We start from the raw sequence: 16,617 nt of genomic DNA on the forward strand, positions 1-16,617 counted from the left end.
TCAGTTCCTGTAAGTCTCTCCAAGTCTCTCTGTATTCATCCTGCTGGTCATTTCTTACAGAACAATAGTGTTCTGTAAGAAATGACCAGCACAGGTATACTTATTGTGTATCTAATTTATATTTTAATATATTTAACATCTACTGGTCATCCTGCCATCTAGGGGAGGGGGTGGGGGGGGGGTAAGAGGTGAAAAATTGGAACAAGTGGTTTGGCAATTGTTAATGCTGTAAAGTTACCCATGTATATATCCTGTAAATAAAAGGCTATTAAATAAAAAAAAAAAAAAAAGAAATGACCAGCAGGATAATTTCAGAAAGGCCTGGAGAGACTTACAGGAACTGATGTTGAGTGAAATGAGCAGGACCAGGAGATCATTATATACTTCAACAACAACATTATATGATGATGAATTCTGATGGACGTGGCCCTCTTCAACAATGAGATGAAACAAATTAGCTCCAATAGAACAGTAATGAATTGAACCCAGCAAAAGAACTAAGGGAAATGAGTGCGAACCACTACATAGAATTCCCAATCCCTCTATTTTTATCCACCTGCATTTTTTATTTTCTTCATAGGCTAATTGTACACTATTTCAAAGTCTGATTCTTTTGGTGCAGCAATATAACTATATGGACATGTATATATATTGCATTTAACATATACTTTAACATATTTAACATGTATTGGTCTACCTGCCATCTGGGGGAGAGGGTGGGGGGAAGGAGGAGAAAAGTTGGAACAAAAGGTTTTGCCACTGTCAATGCTGAAAAATTACCCATGCATATATCTTGTAAATAAAAAGCTATAATTAAAAAAAAAAAGAATTCAAGCCATTCTTCAATTGATAAATGGTCAAAGGATATGAACAGACAATTTTTTTTCTTTTTTCCATTTTGTGATTTTATTTTAATATTTTATTAAAGCTTTTTATTTACAAAACATGCATGGGTAATTTTTCCAGCACTGACCCTTGCAAAATTTTTTGTCCCCAATTTTTCCCTCCTTTCCCCCACCGCCTCCCCTAGATGGCAGATAGTCCAATATATGTTAAATATGTTGAAATACATGTTAGATCCAATATATGTATAAATATTTATACAGTTATCTTGTTGCACAAGAAAAATCAGATCAAGAAGGAAGAAAAAGAAAAACTGAGAAAGAAAAAATGCAAGCAAATAACAACATAGAGAGTGAGGATGCTATATTGTGTTCCACAATCTGTTCTCATGGTTCTCTCTCTTCATCACTGCACAAGTGGAACTGGTTTGAATCATCTCAGTGTTGAAGAGAGCCATGTCCATCAGAATTGATCGTCATATAGATTTCTTGTTGCTGTGTATAATGATATCCTGGTTCTGCTCATTTCATTTAGCATCAGTTCATGTAGGTATCGCCAAGCCTCCTTGAAATCATCTTGCTGGTTGTTTCTTACAGAACAATAGTATTCCATAGCATTCATATGCCATAATTTATTCAGCCATTCTCCAATTGATGGGCATCCACTCAGTTTCCAGTTTCTTACCACTACAAAGAGAGCTGCCACAAACATTTTTGCACTTGTGGGTCCCTTTCCCTCCTTTAGGATATAATCCTTTGGATATATAGTCTTTGGGATATAATCCCAGTAGAAACACTGCTGGATCAAAGGATATGCACAGTTTGATAACTTTCTGAGCATAGTGAACAGACAGTTTTCAGATGAAGGAATTAAAACCATTTATAGTCACATGAAAAAATGCTCTAAATTATTATTGATCAGAGAAATGCAAATTAAGAAAACTCTGAGATACCACTACACACCTCTCAGATTGGTTACAATAACAGGAAAAGTTAATGACAAATGATGGAGGGGATGTGGGAAAACTGGGACACTAATACATTGTTGGTGAGGTTGTGAATTGATCCAACCATTCTTCAAGGCAATTTGGAAGTATGCCCAAAGAGTTATCAAACTGTGCATATCCTTTGATCCAGCAATTCCATTACTAGGCTTGCATTCCAAAGAGATCATAAAAAAGTGAAAAGGACACATATGTACAAAAATGTTTGTAACAACCTTTTGTGATGGCAAGGAAGCCGAGTGAATACCCATCAATTGGAGAATGGCTGAATAGTTATATGAATGTTATGGAATATTATTGTTCTATAAGAAACAGTGATCAGAATGATTTCAGCAGGCCTGGAGAGACTTATGTGAAATGATGCTAAGTAAAGTGAGTTTAACCACGAGGTCATTATACACGCCAACAAGAAGAGTATATGTTAATCAATTCTGATGGACATGGTTCTTTTCAGCTGTGAGGTGATTCAGGATTATTCCAATAGTCTTGTGCCAAAGAGAGCCATCTTCACAGAGAGAGGACTGTGGGGACTATGTGTGGATCACAACATAGTATTTTCACCTTTTTTTATTATTGTTTGTTTGCATTTTGTTTTCTTGCTCATTTTTTCTTTTTGATTGATTTTTCTTGTGCAGCATGATAGTTGTGGAAATATATATAGAAGAATTATACATGTTTAACATATATTGGATTACTTGCCATGCTAGGTGGGGAGAAGGAAAGGAAAATTTTTTGTAACACAATGTTTTGCAAGGGTGAATGTTGAAAACTATTTTTGTATATTTTGAAAATAAAAAGCTATTGTCAAAAAATAAATTTTTTTCTGATTAAAAAAACAAAAAAGAAAAATCTACCATAACTCTTGAACTGAAGAGAGCACAGAGTGAGAGTGAGCCTAGCTCAATTTGTGTAGCAGACATCTTGTTCCCTAAAATGAGCCCAATAGCTGAGTAGTGTGTGTGTGTGTGTGTGTGTGTGTGTGTGTGTGTGTGTCTGAATACAGTTCAGTAACCAAGTGACCTGCTAATTCCAGTCTGGCATCAGCAGACCAGAGGCAAAACAACTTGCCTAGACTATCCCAGAAATAGCGGTAAAGTGGCCAGCCAAGTCTAACAACAGTTGTCCAATGACCTGTCTAGTCGAGCATAGTAGCAGCCCAGCCCCTTGAAGAACCAGCTCAATAGTCAAATGATTTGCTATGAGAATGTGAGCTCCTCAAAAAGTTATCAAACTGTGCATACCCTTTGATCCTGCAGTGTTACCACTGGGCTTATATCCCAAAGAGATCATAAAGAAGGGAAAGGGACCTGTATGTGCACGAATGTCTGTGGCAGCCCTTTTTGTAGTGGCTAAAAACTGGAAACTGAGTGGATGCCCATCAGTTGGAGAATGGCTGAATAAATTGTGGTATATGAATATTATGGAATATTACTGTTCTGTAAGAAATGACCAACAGGATGATTTCAGAAAGGCCTGGAGAAACTTACACGAACTGATGCTGAGTGAAATGAGCAGGACCAGGAGATCATTATATACTTCAACAACAATACTATATGATGACCAGTTCTGATGGACCTGGCCATCCTCAGCAACGAGATCAACCAAATCATTTCCAATGGAGCAGTAATGAACTGAACCAGCTACGCCCAGAGAAAGAACTCTGGGAGATGACTAAAAACCATTACATTGAATTCCCAATCCCTATATTTATGCCCACCTGCATTTTTTATTTCCTTCACAAGCTAATTGTACAATATTTCAGAGTCTGATTCTTTTTGTACAGCAAAATAACGTTTTGGTCATGTATACTTATTGTGTATCTAATTTATATTTTAATGTATTTAACATCTACTGGTCATCCTGCCATCTAGGGGAGGGGGTGGGGGGGTAAGAGGTGAAAAATTGGAACAAGAGGTTTGGCAATTGTTAATGCTGTAAAGTTACCCATGCATATAACCTGTAAATAAAAGGCTATTAAATTAAAAAAAAAAAAAAAAAAAGAGAGAGAGAGAGAATGTGAGCTCTTTGAGATCAAGGTCTAATTTTGTCTTTCTTTGTATCCCAAGCATTTAGCATAGTGCATGGAACAGAACTAGTGCTTGATTAGAGCTTATTGACTAAGTGATTGACTGCTTGGCCTAGTCCAGAAATGGACTGATTTAAGAATAGAAGTATACCCTGTTATTCAAGAGTTTAACTCTTCAGGTCAAGAAAGCTTCTATTCTTAAATCAGATATATCCTGTCCTTCTTTTTTAGCTTTAATTAGTGTCTTTTGTAATCTTGTCATAGGGGGTGGACAAAGCTACTTCATGGATGGTGCTGATAGTTTCATTGCCCCTCCATGTCCTAATGGCTCCTGCTGTGAAGCACCACGTTCCTTAATTTCATCAGCATCGTATTGAGCTCTGCACTTTCTTCTTTTTCCTTATTCTAAAACTTGTATAATTCCCTAAAGCCAATTGTATTAAGTTATATATGTATAAAATGTTTCTTTAGAAATTGAATTAGGACCATTATCATTGTATATTTAATTAGTTGCTCTCCTACTAGTTTCCACTTGTTTGACTCTAATTCTTCTTCCTTAGAGAACCAAGGAGATGTGTATTTTCAAAGAGTTCAATGATCTGCTTCCAAGATACAATCAAACCTTGGTTTTTTATTAGCTTAACTATGCTTTCTGCACACTTCCCTTGGGGTGGGGAAGGTTCCTTTCTAAGCATTTGCCCCATTTTAGCTGAAACAGTAGTTTAGCCCTTACTAAAGTTTCCTGCCTGTCTATTTTTGTACTCACCCTATTTTTGGATCACATATGTAGGTCCTTAATCCTTAGTCCACATTTGGGAGCCAAAATGTAATGTTCTAGTTTAACTTTCTGGAGGTCTTGGCACCAGCCTCCATTTTAGCAGAGTAATCATCATGAGAATAGTCAGGGATAAAGTCCAAAAGTCTTTATTGTCTCCTTCACAGTTTTTCTCTTTCACCTGGGGCTTGGCTAGCTTTCTGGAGGCCCTCAGGAATGGGTCTTGGTTTCAGCGGAGGAAGCAGGAGAGCCACCACAAGGCTGATGAAGATGGAATGTCTCTCTCCCAGTCCTTGTTGGCTCTTATATACTCTATTATAAATACATCATCATAAGTGTCAATCTTGTAGAATAGGTATCAGTCTTATAGAACTATATTAAGTACTAAGTACATTAAGTACTAAGTTCTCTAGGTTCTCTAGAGAACTATTAATCACCATGCTAAACTAGATAACCATTGTATTATCAGTTCCACTGAGTTAACACCTTGTTTCAAGTATACTTCTCCAAAGTTCTGTCCTTTACAAGGTAATATACAGCTGCAGAAGAGGAGTTAGGATTTTCATAAAAGAGAAGAGTCTATACACTACAGACTGGTTAGCTTGACTTCAGTTCCTGGGGAAATTCTAGACCATATCATTAAAGAGATGATCAGTGAATATCTAGAAAGGAAAACAGCTTCATCAAAAACAAATTGCTGCTTCTGGACTAAGCTTATTTTCTTTTTCTTTTTCTTTTTCTTTTCTTTTTTTTTTTTTTTTTTTTTTTTTTTACAAAATTATTCAATTGGTAGAGGAAAATGTTGTAAATGTAGTTTGCTTTGATTTTAACATGGTTTTTTGATAGACAATATGGAAACAAGTGGACTAGATTTCTCAGAGCTATCAAATACATGGCCCTCTGTCATGGCCACAAATGTCTCCAGGACAGCATGAACCAAATTAAAATACAATTGGAAAATGTTTAACTAAATAAGAAAAACAATACAACATAGTTAATGTTAACCTATGATTTTCTAAGTTACTATGAAGCAAAAAGGGATCCATTTGATACCACTGGACTAGATGATAATCCAGTTAAATGGACTTAGAACTGGATGGCCAGGATTTAAGCATATTTATTAATGGTACAGTATCAATTTGGCAGGAGGTCTTCAGTACAATACTCCCAGGATCTATGCTTGGAAGGGGAGAGAATAAGTATGTTTGTAGAACCTATTAGGCAGTGGGCACTGTTCCAAGCACTTTTTACAAATCTTATCTCATATGACCCTAATCCTGAGGAGTAGACATTAATATTACCCCCCATCTTACAGTTGAAAAAACTGAGGTCTCACTGCTTTATAAATGTATGAGGCTGCAATTGAACTCAGGTTTTCTTGGCATTCGGTCCAGTGCTCTATCTACTAAGCCATCAGCTGCTTGGTCCTGTGTCTTTTGTCATTTTAATAAATGATTTAGTTAAAATCATAGGTGACATAACACCATATGAAAGAATCAGAACATAAAAATATCTTGATAGGTTAGAACACTGGGCTTAGTTTATTAAGATGGAATAAGATGAAGTAGGAAAAAATATAGTTTTCTATTTGGGACAAAACAATTGCCATTATGGGTATAAGATGGCATTTTTCTGAAAAAAAAATCTGAGGGTTTTAGTGGAATGCAAACTCAAAATGAGTCAGCAGTGTGATGTGGCAGCCAAAAAAAATGCTAATTCAATCTTGGGCTGAATTAAGAGAATAATAACTTCCAGGAATAGGGAGATAATAGTCTCACTGTACTGTGCCCTTGACTGATGCCATCTGGACTACTGGGTTTAGTTCTGAAAAAAAGGAGTGTTATAAGCTGAACAGTTTTTAGAGAAGAGTCATGAGTCCACATCATATAAGGAACTGTGAAAGTAACTAGATTTATTTAGCCTAAAGAAGAGAAGGTTCAAAGTAAACAGAATTGCTTTACTTAAAGGCTGTGAAGGTATATCATATGGTAGAGGAACTGGACTTTTTTTTTTTATTCTTAAGAGGAGAGAATTAGGAATAGAGTGGAAATTGTATAGCAATCTTAAAAGGAATATTGTAGTGATTATGGGTATTCAGCACTCCTATTTATCCTTAACCATATTGCTGACTGGTTGTTCTCACTATTTTTCCCAATGTCAGCATTGTTTCTGGAGCAGCTAAGAAGTGAAGTGGATAGAGTTGTGGGCCTAATGTCAGGAAGAGCTGAGTTCAAATCCAGCCTCAGATACTGACCAGCTGTATGACCAGGGACAAATCACTTAACCCTTTCATCATAGCTCTTCATCTTTAAAATGTGTTGCAAAAGGAAATAGCAAAGCACTCCAGTATCTTTGCCAAGAAAACCCCCAAAACATCACAAAGAATTGTACATGACTGAAAATGACTAACCAACAACAACAAAAATATCTCCCTCCTTCTGGGAAATACTATCAAAATAGTATTGAAATAGTTTATATATATATTTGTGTTAGCTCTGAGCCCCCAGACAGAAACAGATTCCTGAGAAAAACAGTTCAGTGCTATTATTTCTATCTTTATCTCTCTTCTCTGAGGATGTTTCTCTTGCTTCTTATCTCTAGTTATTGCTTCCCAATTGTATTTCCAATTGGTAATTATAATTATGGATAATTACCACTATGCCTAAAAATAAATATTTAAAACAAAAAAAGGTTAACTCTTCCTGCCTCCTTTCAGGTTTTCATGAAGTAGCTCAAAAAAAGAAAGGAAATGTAGCATTCTTGTCCCGAATCTCATAGACTGAGGGTTTCAGCAAATCAGTTTTTGTTCTATGTATTGATCCAAGTTGCCTCAATACTAGAGTCCTAGCCCTTAATTTGGAATGATTGTTTCTGCCTGCTGTTCTGCTCTCTGTGTTCCATCTGGCTTCCTATAGTCTTTTCTCCACTTCCATGATTCTTCTGCTCCTTCAATTAGGAGCTAAGTTCTCTCAGTTTGTCTCCTAGGCTCAGGAAACTAACATTATTTTTTTTTTTACTTTGTATGTTATGTTTATTTTTGTTGTTGTTGTTTGTTCTTTATTTTCTTTTTTAAAAACTTTTTCTTTTTAAAACATATGAATGGATAATTTTTCAACATTGATCCTTGCATAGCCTTGTGTTTCAGATTTTCCCCTTTCCCCCCCCTCCACTAGAGGACAAACAATCCAATACTTGTTATACATGTTAAAATATATATTAAATCCAATATGTGTAAACATATTTATGCAATTCTCTTGCTGCACAAGAAAAAAAATTAGATCAAATAGGAAAATAATGAGTAAGAAAACAAAATGCAAGTGAACAGCAACAAAAAGAGTGAGAATATTAGTCCTCTCTCTGGGTGTAGATGGCTCTCTTTGTCACAAGATCATTAGAATTGGCATCAGTCATCTCACTGTTGGAAAGAGTCACGTTTATCAGAATTGATTGTCGTATAATATCGTTGTTACCATGTACAATGATCTCCTGGTTCTGTTCATTTCACTTAACATCAGTTCATGTAAGTCTCTTCAGGCCTCTCATATCTTATACAACAATAATATTCCATAACATTCATATATCATAACTTAGTCAGCCATTCTCCAATTGAAGGGCATCCACTCAGTTTCTAGTTTCTTGCCACTACAAACAGGGCTGCCACAAACATTTTTGCACATGTGGGTCTCTTTCCCTCCTTTAAGATCTCTTTGGGATATAGGCCTAAAAGAAACACTGCTGGGTCAAAGGGTATGCACAGTTTGATAACTTTTTGAGCATAGTTCCAAATTGCTCTCCAGAATGGCTGGATGTATTCACAATTCCACCAACAATGTATCAGTGTCCCTGTTTTCCCACATCCCCTCCAACATTTGTCCTTGTCTTTTCCTGTCATTTTAGTCAATCTGAGAGTTGTGTAGTGGTATCTCAGAGTTGTCTTACTTCGCATTTCTCTGATCAATAGTGATTTAGAGAATCTTCTCATATGCTTAGAAATGGTTTTAATTTCTTTATCTGAAAATTGTCTGTTCATAGCCTTTGACCATTTATCCAATTATCCAGTTATCAGTTGGAGAATGGCTTGAATTCTTGTAAATTTGAGTCAATTCTCTCTATATTTGAGAAATGAGGCCTTTGGCAGAACCCTTAAATATAAAAAGTTTTCCCAATTTACTTTTTTCCTTTTGATCTTATCTGCATTAGTTTTGTTTGTATAAAAACCTTTTTTTTAAATTATAGCCTTTTGTTTACAAAACATATGCATGGGTAGTTTTTCAACATTGACCCTTGCAAAACCTTCTGTTCCGACTTTTCCCCTTCTTCCCCCCACTCCACCACCCCTTGTACAAAACTTTTTAACTTAATATAATCAAAATTATCTATCTGATGTTCAATTATGAGTTCCAATTCTTCTTTGTACACAAATTCCTTCTTTCTCCACAGATCTGAGAGGTAAACTATTCTATATTCTTCTAATTTGCTTATAATATCACTATGTCTAAATCATAAACCCATTTTGACCTTATTTTAGTATGTGGTGTTAGGTGTGGGTTGAGCCCTAATTTCTTCCATACTAGTTTTCTATTTTCCCAGCTGTTTTTGTCAATTAGTGAGTTCTTATCCCAAAAGCTGGGGGACTTTGGGTTTGTCAAACACCAAATTGCTATAGTTATTGCCTATTTTGTCTTGTGATCCTAATCTATTCCACTGATCCACCACTCTATTTCTTAGTACCAGATGGTTTTGATGACCACTGCTTTATAATATAGTTTTAGGTCTGGCATAGGTCACTTTCAATGGCATTTTTTTCCATTAATTTCCTTGAAATTCTTGACCTTTTGTTCTTCCAGATGAACTTTGTTACTATTTTTTCTAAGTCTATAAAATAATTTCTTGGGAGTTTGATTGGTATGGCACTAAATAAGTAGATTAATTTAAGTAGTATTGTCATTTTTATTATATTCACTTAGTCTAAGTAAACTAACTTTAAAGGTCATCCTAAAGCATGGCTTATCATTTTTAAAAATTCAATATTATTTTATTTTCACAAAGATCCACTTTTTCTATTTTTCATCACACTCCACCCCATTGAAAAAGCAAGAAAAACAAAACCCCTGTTACAAATATATATAATCAATCCTAGAAACAATATGAACACAATTATAAAACACTTCGAACACAAATAAAGTCATATCTAAGCAATTGGAAAATATCAATTGCTTGTGAGCAGGCCAAGCTAATATAATGAAAATAACAATTCTCCCTAAATTTGTCTACTTGTTCAGTGCCATACCAATCAAACTGCCAAAAAAATTATTTCATAGAACTAGAAAAAATAATAACAAATTTCATCTAGAAGAACAAAAGGTCAAGAATATCAAGGGAATTAGTAGAGAAAAAATACAAAGAATGGTGACTTTGCAGTGCCAGGCCTAAAACTATATTATAAAGCATCAGTCATCAAAACCATTTGGTATTGGCTAAGAAATAGAGTGGGGAATCAATGGAATAGATTAGATATACACAACACAATGATCAAGGCCTATAGTAATCTAGTATTTGATAACCCCCCCCCCAAAAAAAAAAAAAAAAAAACTCCAGCTTCTGGGATAAGAACTCACTATTTGATAAAAGTTGCTGAGAAAACTGGAAAATAATATGTTAGAAATTCTTTATCGACCTATATCTCACACCCTATGCCAAAATAAGGTGAAAATGGTTAAAAGGATGATGTCATAAGCAAATTAGGAGAGAAAGGGATAATTTACCTATCAGATGTTTGAAGAAGGGAGGAATTTATGACCAAAGAAGAACTAGAGAACATTATGAAAAGCAAAATGAACAACTTTCATTATATTAAATTAAAAATTTTTTACACAAACAAAACCAACAGAAACAAGATTCTGTTTTTATGGTACAAAATACAAAAACTGGGGGGGAAAAATTTACAGTTAGTGCTTCTGATAAAGGTCTTATTTCTAAAATATATAAAGAACTGTGTCAAATTTATGAGAATATTAGTTCTTCCCCAACTGATAAATGGTCAAATAAATTATATGAACAGACAATTTTCTGATGATGAAATGAAAACCATTTATAGTCATATGAAAAAATGCTCTAAATCACTATTGATTAGAGATGCAAAAATCAAAACAACTGAGATAATATCATCTCACACCTCTTAGATTGGCTAAAATGACAGGAAAATACAATAAGTGTTGGAGGAGATGTGTAAAAATTAGGATACTGATACATTGTTGGTGAAGTAATGAAATGATCCAACCATTCTATAAAGCAATTTGGAACTTCCCCCAAAGGGCTATCAAATTGTGCATATCCTTTTAGCAAGCAGTGCCATTACTGGTCTGTATCCCAAAGACATCATAAAGGAGAGAAAAGGACCCACATGTGCAAAAATATTTGTAACAGTTCTTCTTGTAGTACTAAAGAACTGGAAAATGAGTAGATGCCCATCAAAATTGAGATATGGCTGAACAAGTTGTGGTATATGAAAAAAATGGAATATTATTGTTCCATAAAGAATGATGAACAAGATGATTTCAGAAAAACCTGGAAAGATTTCCAAGAACTGCTGCTGAGCGAAATAAGCAGAACCAGGAATATATTGTACACTAACAGCAAGAATGTGTGATGATCAACTATGAAAGACTTGATTCCTCTCAGTGGTTCAGAAATTCAAGGCAATCTCAATAGACTTTGGATAGAAAAGGCTATCTGCATCCAGAAAAAAAGAACTATGGAGACTGAATGTAAATCAACATATCCTATATTCATTTTTCTTTCTGTTTTTTTTCCTCTTGTGTTTTTTTCCCTTTTGTTCTGATTTTTCTCTCCCAATATGACTCATAAAGTAACATGTATTAAAAAATAAATTTTTAAAAACAACAAATATATATCATCAAGCAAAACAAATTTCTTCATTGACCATCAAAAATAATGTACAATCCAATCTGTAATTGAATTCATCACTGCTCAAGAGGTGGATAGAATCCTTTGATCAGAGTTTCTAAGTCTTTCAAAAGTATCTGTCTTTGCAGTATAGCTGTTGTTGAATACATTGTTCTCCCAGTTCTGCTCACTTCCCTCTTAATTTGTTCATATAAGTCTCTTAAAGTTTTTTGAAGTCATTCCATTATCATTTCTTATGACATCATGGTATTCCATCTCATTAATATATCATAACTTGTTTAGCTATTTTCCATTTTATAGGCTTCCCTCAATTTCCAGTTCTTTGCCATCACAAAAGAAGCACAATACATATTTTTGTACAAACTGGTCCTTTTTGACCAAAGAGGCATATAGATAGTGGTTTCAGTGAGTTTAATTTAGTAGTTGGGAGGGAGGGGAGTAATTGTTTTTCAGAATCGCTGAGTTCATAGTTCCACTAATAATGCATAAATGTGCCTATTTTCCCATAGTTCCTCCAGTATTTGTCTTTTTTTTCCCAATCTGATGAGTCTGAAGTAGACCTCAGAATTATTTTCATTTGTACTTATACAATTATTAGTAACTTGGAGCACTTTTCATATGGCTATTGATAACTTAGATTTTTTTTTACTATAATTGCCTATTCATATCTTTTCGCCATTTATCATTTGGGTAATGATAGTCTATCATTCTGCATCCTATGTAGTTGCTCTCTTTTTCACTGAGTCCAGGAAGTCATTCATACCCCCAAAAAGTATCTGCTGTGTGACTGCATTTCACAGTTAATTTTTACTTCTCTGCCCCCTTTTCTGTGATTAAGTCAATGAAAGACCAACTTCCTTAGAGCTATGATGAGACAAATTTAGACTTGCTGTCTAAGAAAAATTTCTTAACATTTAGAACAATCCCCAAAAGGTTACTTTTAGAAGTAGTGAGTTCCTTTCACTGTAGGTCTTTCAAGTAGAGGCTGTGAATTTTTGTTATGTAAAATTTCATATACTTCAGCAAACTTAAGCATTCTTACATAGATTCAAAACAGAAAAAAAAAGAGATGAACTTATGGAGGAAATGGACAAAAATCAAATAAGGATGGTCAAGCACTGGTGCATTTTAGTCTGTGTCTCTAGAAGGAATCTTCAAATTGATGAGATCACAATTGTATTTAAGTATCTTTCAAGAGAAAGAAGAATCTATTGAGTTTAGGCTCTGGTAACTCACAGTGGATCAGGCAAAATCAATCCTGATCTCTTAGCTATCTCTCTCTTTTAGTTTAAAATATGATACAAACATTAAAGACTTCCTTATTCTACACTTATAGAAATGCCAATAAAACTATTATGACCCAGAACTGAGCAAGAGATCCTTTGCTAAATGAATAATTATGTTGGCTCTGCAGCAAGAAATACAATTTTTTTAAAAGTGGGAGCAAAATTGAGTAAGTGCCTTGGGAATTTCAAACCTGAAGTTCCATTAACTTTTCAGCTATGAATGTCTTGTATTTCTTCTGTAAGGCCTGTAGGTAGGTACCATTAATACTTAATATAAAGAATTCACTTTATGGAGTCTCTGCCCTAGTGACCTTGAGGTAGGACAAACGTCAAAGCTTTTTGCAGCCTGCGTTCTTTATTGCCCTCTGGTGGCAGCCTATATCAGAGCTCTGAGAGTTGAAGAGCAATGGGAAGGAGAGAGAGCTGAGTTCACAGAGAGCCTATAATTTGGGTTTCCCGGCCCTGGCTGTCCCTATCAGCAACTCTATAGCAGATGAGTCATCCAGAACCCAGCCAAGACAAATACAAGCTGGGGGAAGGCAGGAGGGGAGGGGGGCGGGTCCCTGGGGAATGGTCTGGTCTTTAGCTGCATGCTTCCCCGACCTCTAGTGCACTTCTGTTTTCTTCCGCTCCTCCCTCACAGGAATCTTATTCCTCTCCCACTTTGCATTTGCTGTCTTTTCATTCCTTCTGCTGGGAAGGGTAGCACCTTGGACCTCCTGGAAAGGGAAATTTGGAGACATCTTTAGCCATTTCTCCTTCACTCCGCCCTTTATCCCTACATAGCCTGAGGTCAGGGTCTCCTGGGTTCCCTCCCTCTACTCCCACTTTGAGTGGGATTACATGTTTGGGGGATTAGAAAATGGGTGTAGGTCCTCAGTCCTACTCCAACTCCATCCTGCAGGCTCTGGCCAAAGGTAATGGCACTGGAAGTCTGAGACCATTAGCAGCAGGAAATCCTGGAATTGATAGAGGGGATAGAGAGAACAAGGAGGGGAGGAAGGATAGAAGACAATGTTTGTCCCCCAGTGCATTTTGGGAGACCAGATTTGGAATCTAGTCCTATCTCTGATACTTACTTGATATGTGACTTTTGACAAATCATTGCATTTATGTATTTGTAAAATGGAGAGAGCACTATTCCCACAGTTTATTCAAGGAGTTATGGTAAGAATCAAATAAGATAATATAAGTGAAAGCAGACCACTACCAAAATACAGAGATTTGCTTATGTATAAGCATATGCATATACTCTTTTAAAATTGTAAAGACAATGTAGCATGATAAATAGATTCTGGTCCCTTTTAACCTGAAGCTAAGAGATGAGTTCAAGGCCTGCCTCTTGGATGCACACTTAATTTACTACTGAATTCAGTAATACTAAGATTGATTCACACTTGCAGGAAAAGTGATGAATATAAAGGACCAGTCCTTATGCAATTTATTTTTAATTTTAAGATACAGTGATACTAAAGTAGCTAAACTGAGAAACTTACAATGATTAAGAGAGAATAAAAAGTAGACACTGCTGTTTTCTGATTCTTCAATCTGTTGTTCATCCAGTCATGCTAACTCCAAATATACTGTCAAGGTTCTGTTTTTCTTGTGTTTTTTTTCTCTGCATTCTCATCAGCTTTCATGGGCTCTCTGAAATCCCACCTAGAATATTTAAGAGGGAAAGAGTGACCTCCTTAGAGCTGGACTTTAGAGTCGGGGAGACTTGAGACAATTGCAATAGTCCAGAGGTGATAAGGATAGCTTGTTATATTAATGAAGAGAAAGAGATTCATAAGAGTTTACAATGACAACATTTAACAATTGATTGCATTTGTGGGATGAGTGAGTGAGTGTCACTCACTTAGAGAGTGAGGACAGAAAGGAATAGGGAATATTTGAAATCGGTGTTGCCTTTAACTGTAATAGGAAAATTTAGAAGAGAAGCCAGTTGACAGGAAGTCATGAGCTTTATTTTGGAAGTATTGAGTTTGAAATGTTGAGTTTAATGGACAGCCACTTTGAAATGTCAAAATAGGCAGTTAGTAATGTATGTCTGGAGCTCAGGAGAAAGACCAAGGTGGTAGATAGTTGGTGTAGTGCATAGAACACCAATCCTGAAATCAAGAGGACCCGAGTTCAAGTCTGGTCTCAGACACTTTCTTTATCATTCTACAAAACATTGTAATTTTGGAGAGACTTACATGAACTGATGCTAAGTGAAATGAGTAAAACCAGGAGATCATTGAAAACAGCAACAAGATTATACAAAGATCAGTGGCTCTTTTCAACAATGAGATGATGGAAGCCAATTCCAATATTTTAGGATGAAGAGAACAATCTACATTCAGAGTACTGTGGAGACTGAGTGTGGATCCCAACATAGCATTTTCACTCTTTGTTATTGTCTCCATGCATTTTGTTTTCTTTTTCATTTTTTTCTTTTGATCTGATTTTTCTTGTGTAGCACCATAATTGTAGAAATATGTACAGAAAAATTGCACATGTTTAACATATATTGGATTACTTGCCATCTAGGGAAGGGGGTGGGGAAAGGGGGAGAATTTGAAACATAAGGTTTTGCAAAGGATCAAGTTGAAAAATTATCCATGCATGTGTTTTGAAAATAAAAAGCTTTAATAAAATTTAAAAGTAAATCTAGTTGTTCTTTATTACTTCTAGGATCAATATATATTCACTCACCTGTTTGGCCTTTAAAACTCCTTACAACCTCTTACCTTTCCAGTTTTATTCCCTTCCACAAACTCCCATCCAGCTATATTGGCTTATTTGCTGTTCATTACACATGATGTTCCATTCCCCTCCTTCCTTGGACTTTCCTCCATGTCTAGAATGTACTCCCTTTTCTCCTCTGCCTCTTGTATTACTACAAAACTAAACTCAACTATCATCTACCAAAATCCTTTACTTATCCTCCAGCAGCTAGTGCCTTCTCTTCCCCTCATTTCCCCTTTATTTCCGCCTCATTTATCTATTGTTTCTTCCTGTAAGCTCCTTGAAGACAAGTACTAATTTCATTATTCTTTTGGTATCTCTAGAGCTAAGTTAAAGTGGCTGGCACATAATACATGTTTGCTAAATGTGTGAAACTGAGTAAGTCACTTAACCACTGTTTGCCTCAATTAGCTCAGCTGTAAAATGGAGATAATAATTGCAGCTCCCTACGAGGATTGTTCTGGGGAGCAAATGAGATATTTGTAAAGTACTTAAAAACGATACCATAGTAGATGCTTGTTTTCTTCCTTCCATGATTCAAGAGCATCAAAGATGATTGATAATTTCCCCCAAAATTTTCACCTTCAACTTACTTAAATATGATGTTCTCCTCTAAAGACAAGAACTCTGTTCCAGCAAGGAATAAGACGAAGGGAAACCCTAAGACAGAGAAAAATAGTTGTTGGTCACCCGGAATGTCTGAAAGCCTTCCCAACATACTCACAAATGCTGATCTCTCTAAGGGAGCCATGGAAAAGTGTTGTTATCTAAAAGCGTCGGAAAAGACCCTTTGGTGGCAGAAGGGACTGGGGCGGGGATAGAAATCAATGTCCTGGAATTGAGGGAAAAGATTTTTGAAACGTGCAAGTTCTAGGTTCTCGCGCCTAACATCTCTACTTTCGGACCTCACAAAAGTACCTTCCCATCTCCTCATTCCTCCATACACTAGGACAGTTCGAAAAAAACAAAAACCAAAACAAGCTACAGTTGAGATCGCCGGGGACTGGGGGTGGGGTTGGAGGGGAGG

The 16,617-nt window shown here is 35.8% G+C and overlaps 1 long non-coding RNA gene across 1 annotated transcript; it reads right to left on the reverse strand.

Annotated features, from left to right (window-relative positions):
- Nucleotides 1-11,557: 11,557 nt before the first annotated feature.
- LOC111721224 lies at nt 11,558-16,303 on the reverse strand. The gene is made up of 3 exons (XR_002770531.2): nt 16,184-16,303; nt 14,357-14,519; nt 11,558-13,579 (listed from the first exon to the last, which is right to left on the reverse strand). It is a non-coding gene; the product is annotated as an uncharacterized LOC111721224 (long non-coding RNA).
- Between the last annotated feature and the right edge of the window lie 314 nt (nt 16,304-16,617).

This window comes from Sarcophilus harrisii, chromosome 5, assembly GCF_902635505.1.
Source record: "Sarcophilus harrisii chromosome 5, mSarHar1.11, whole genome shotgun sequence".
In the NCBI taxonomy this organism is placed as follows: Eukaryota; Metazoa; Chordata; class Mammalia; order Dasyuromorphia; family Dasyuridae; genus Sarcophilus; species Sarcophilus harrisii.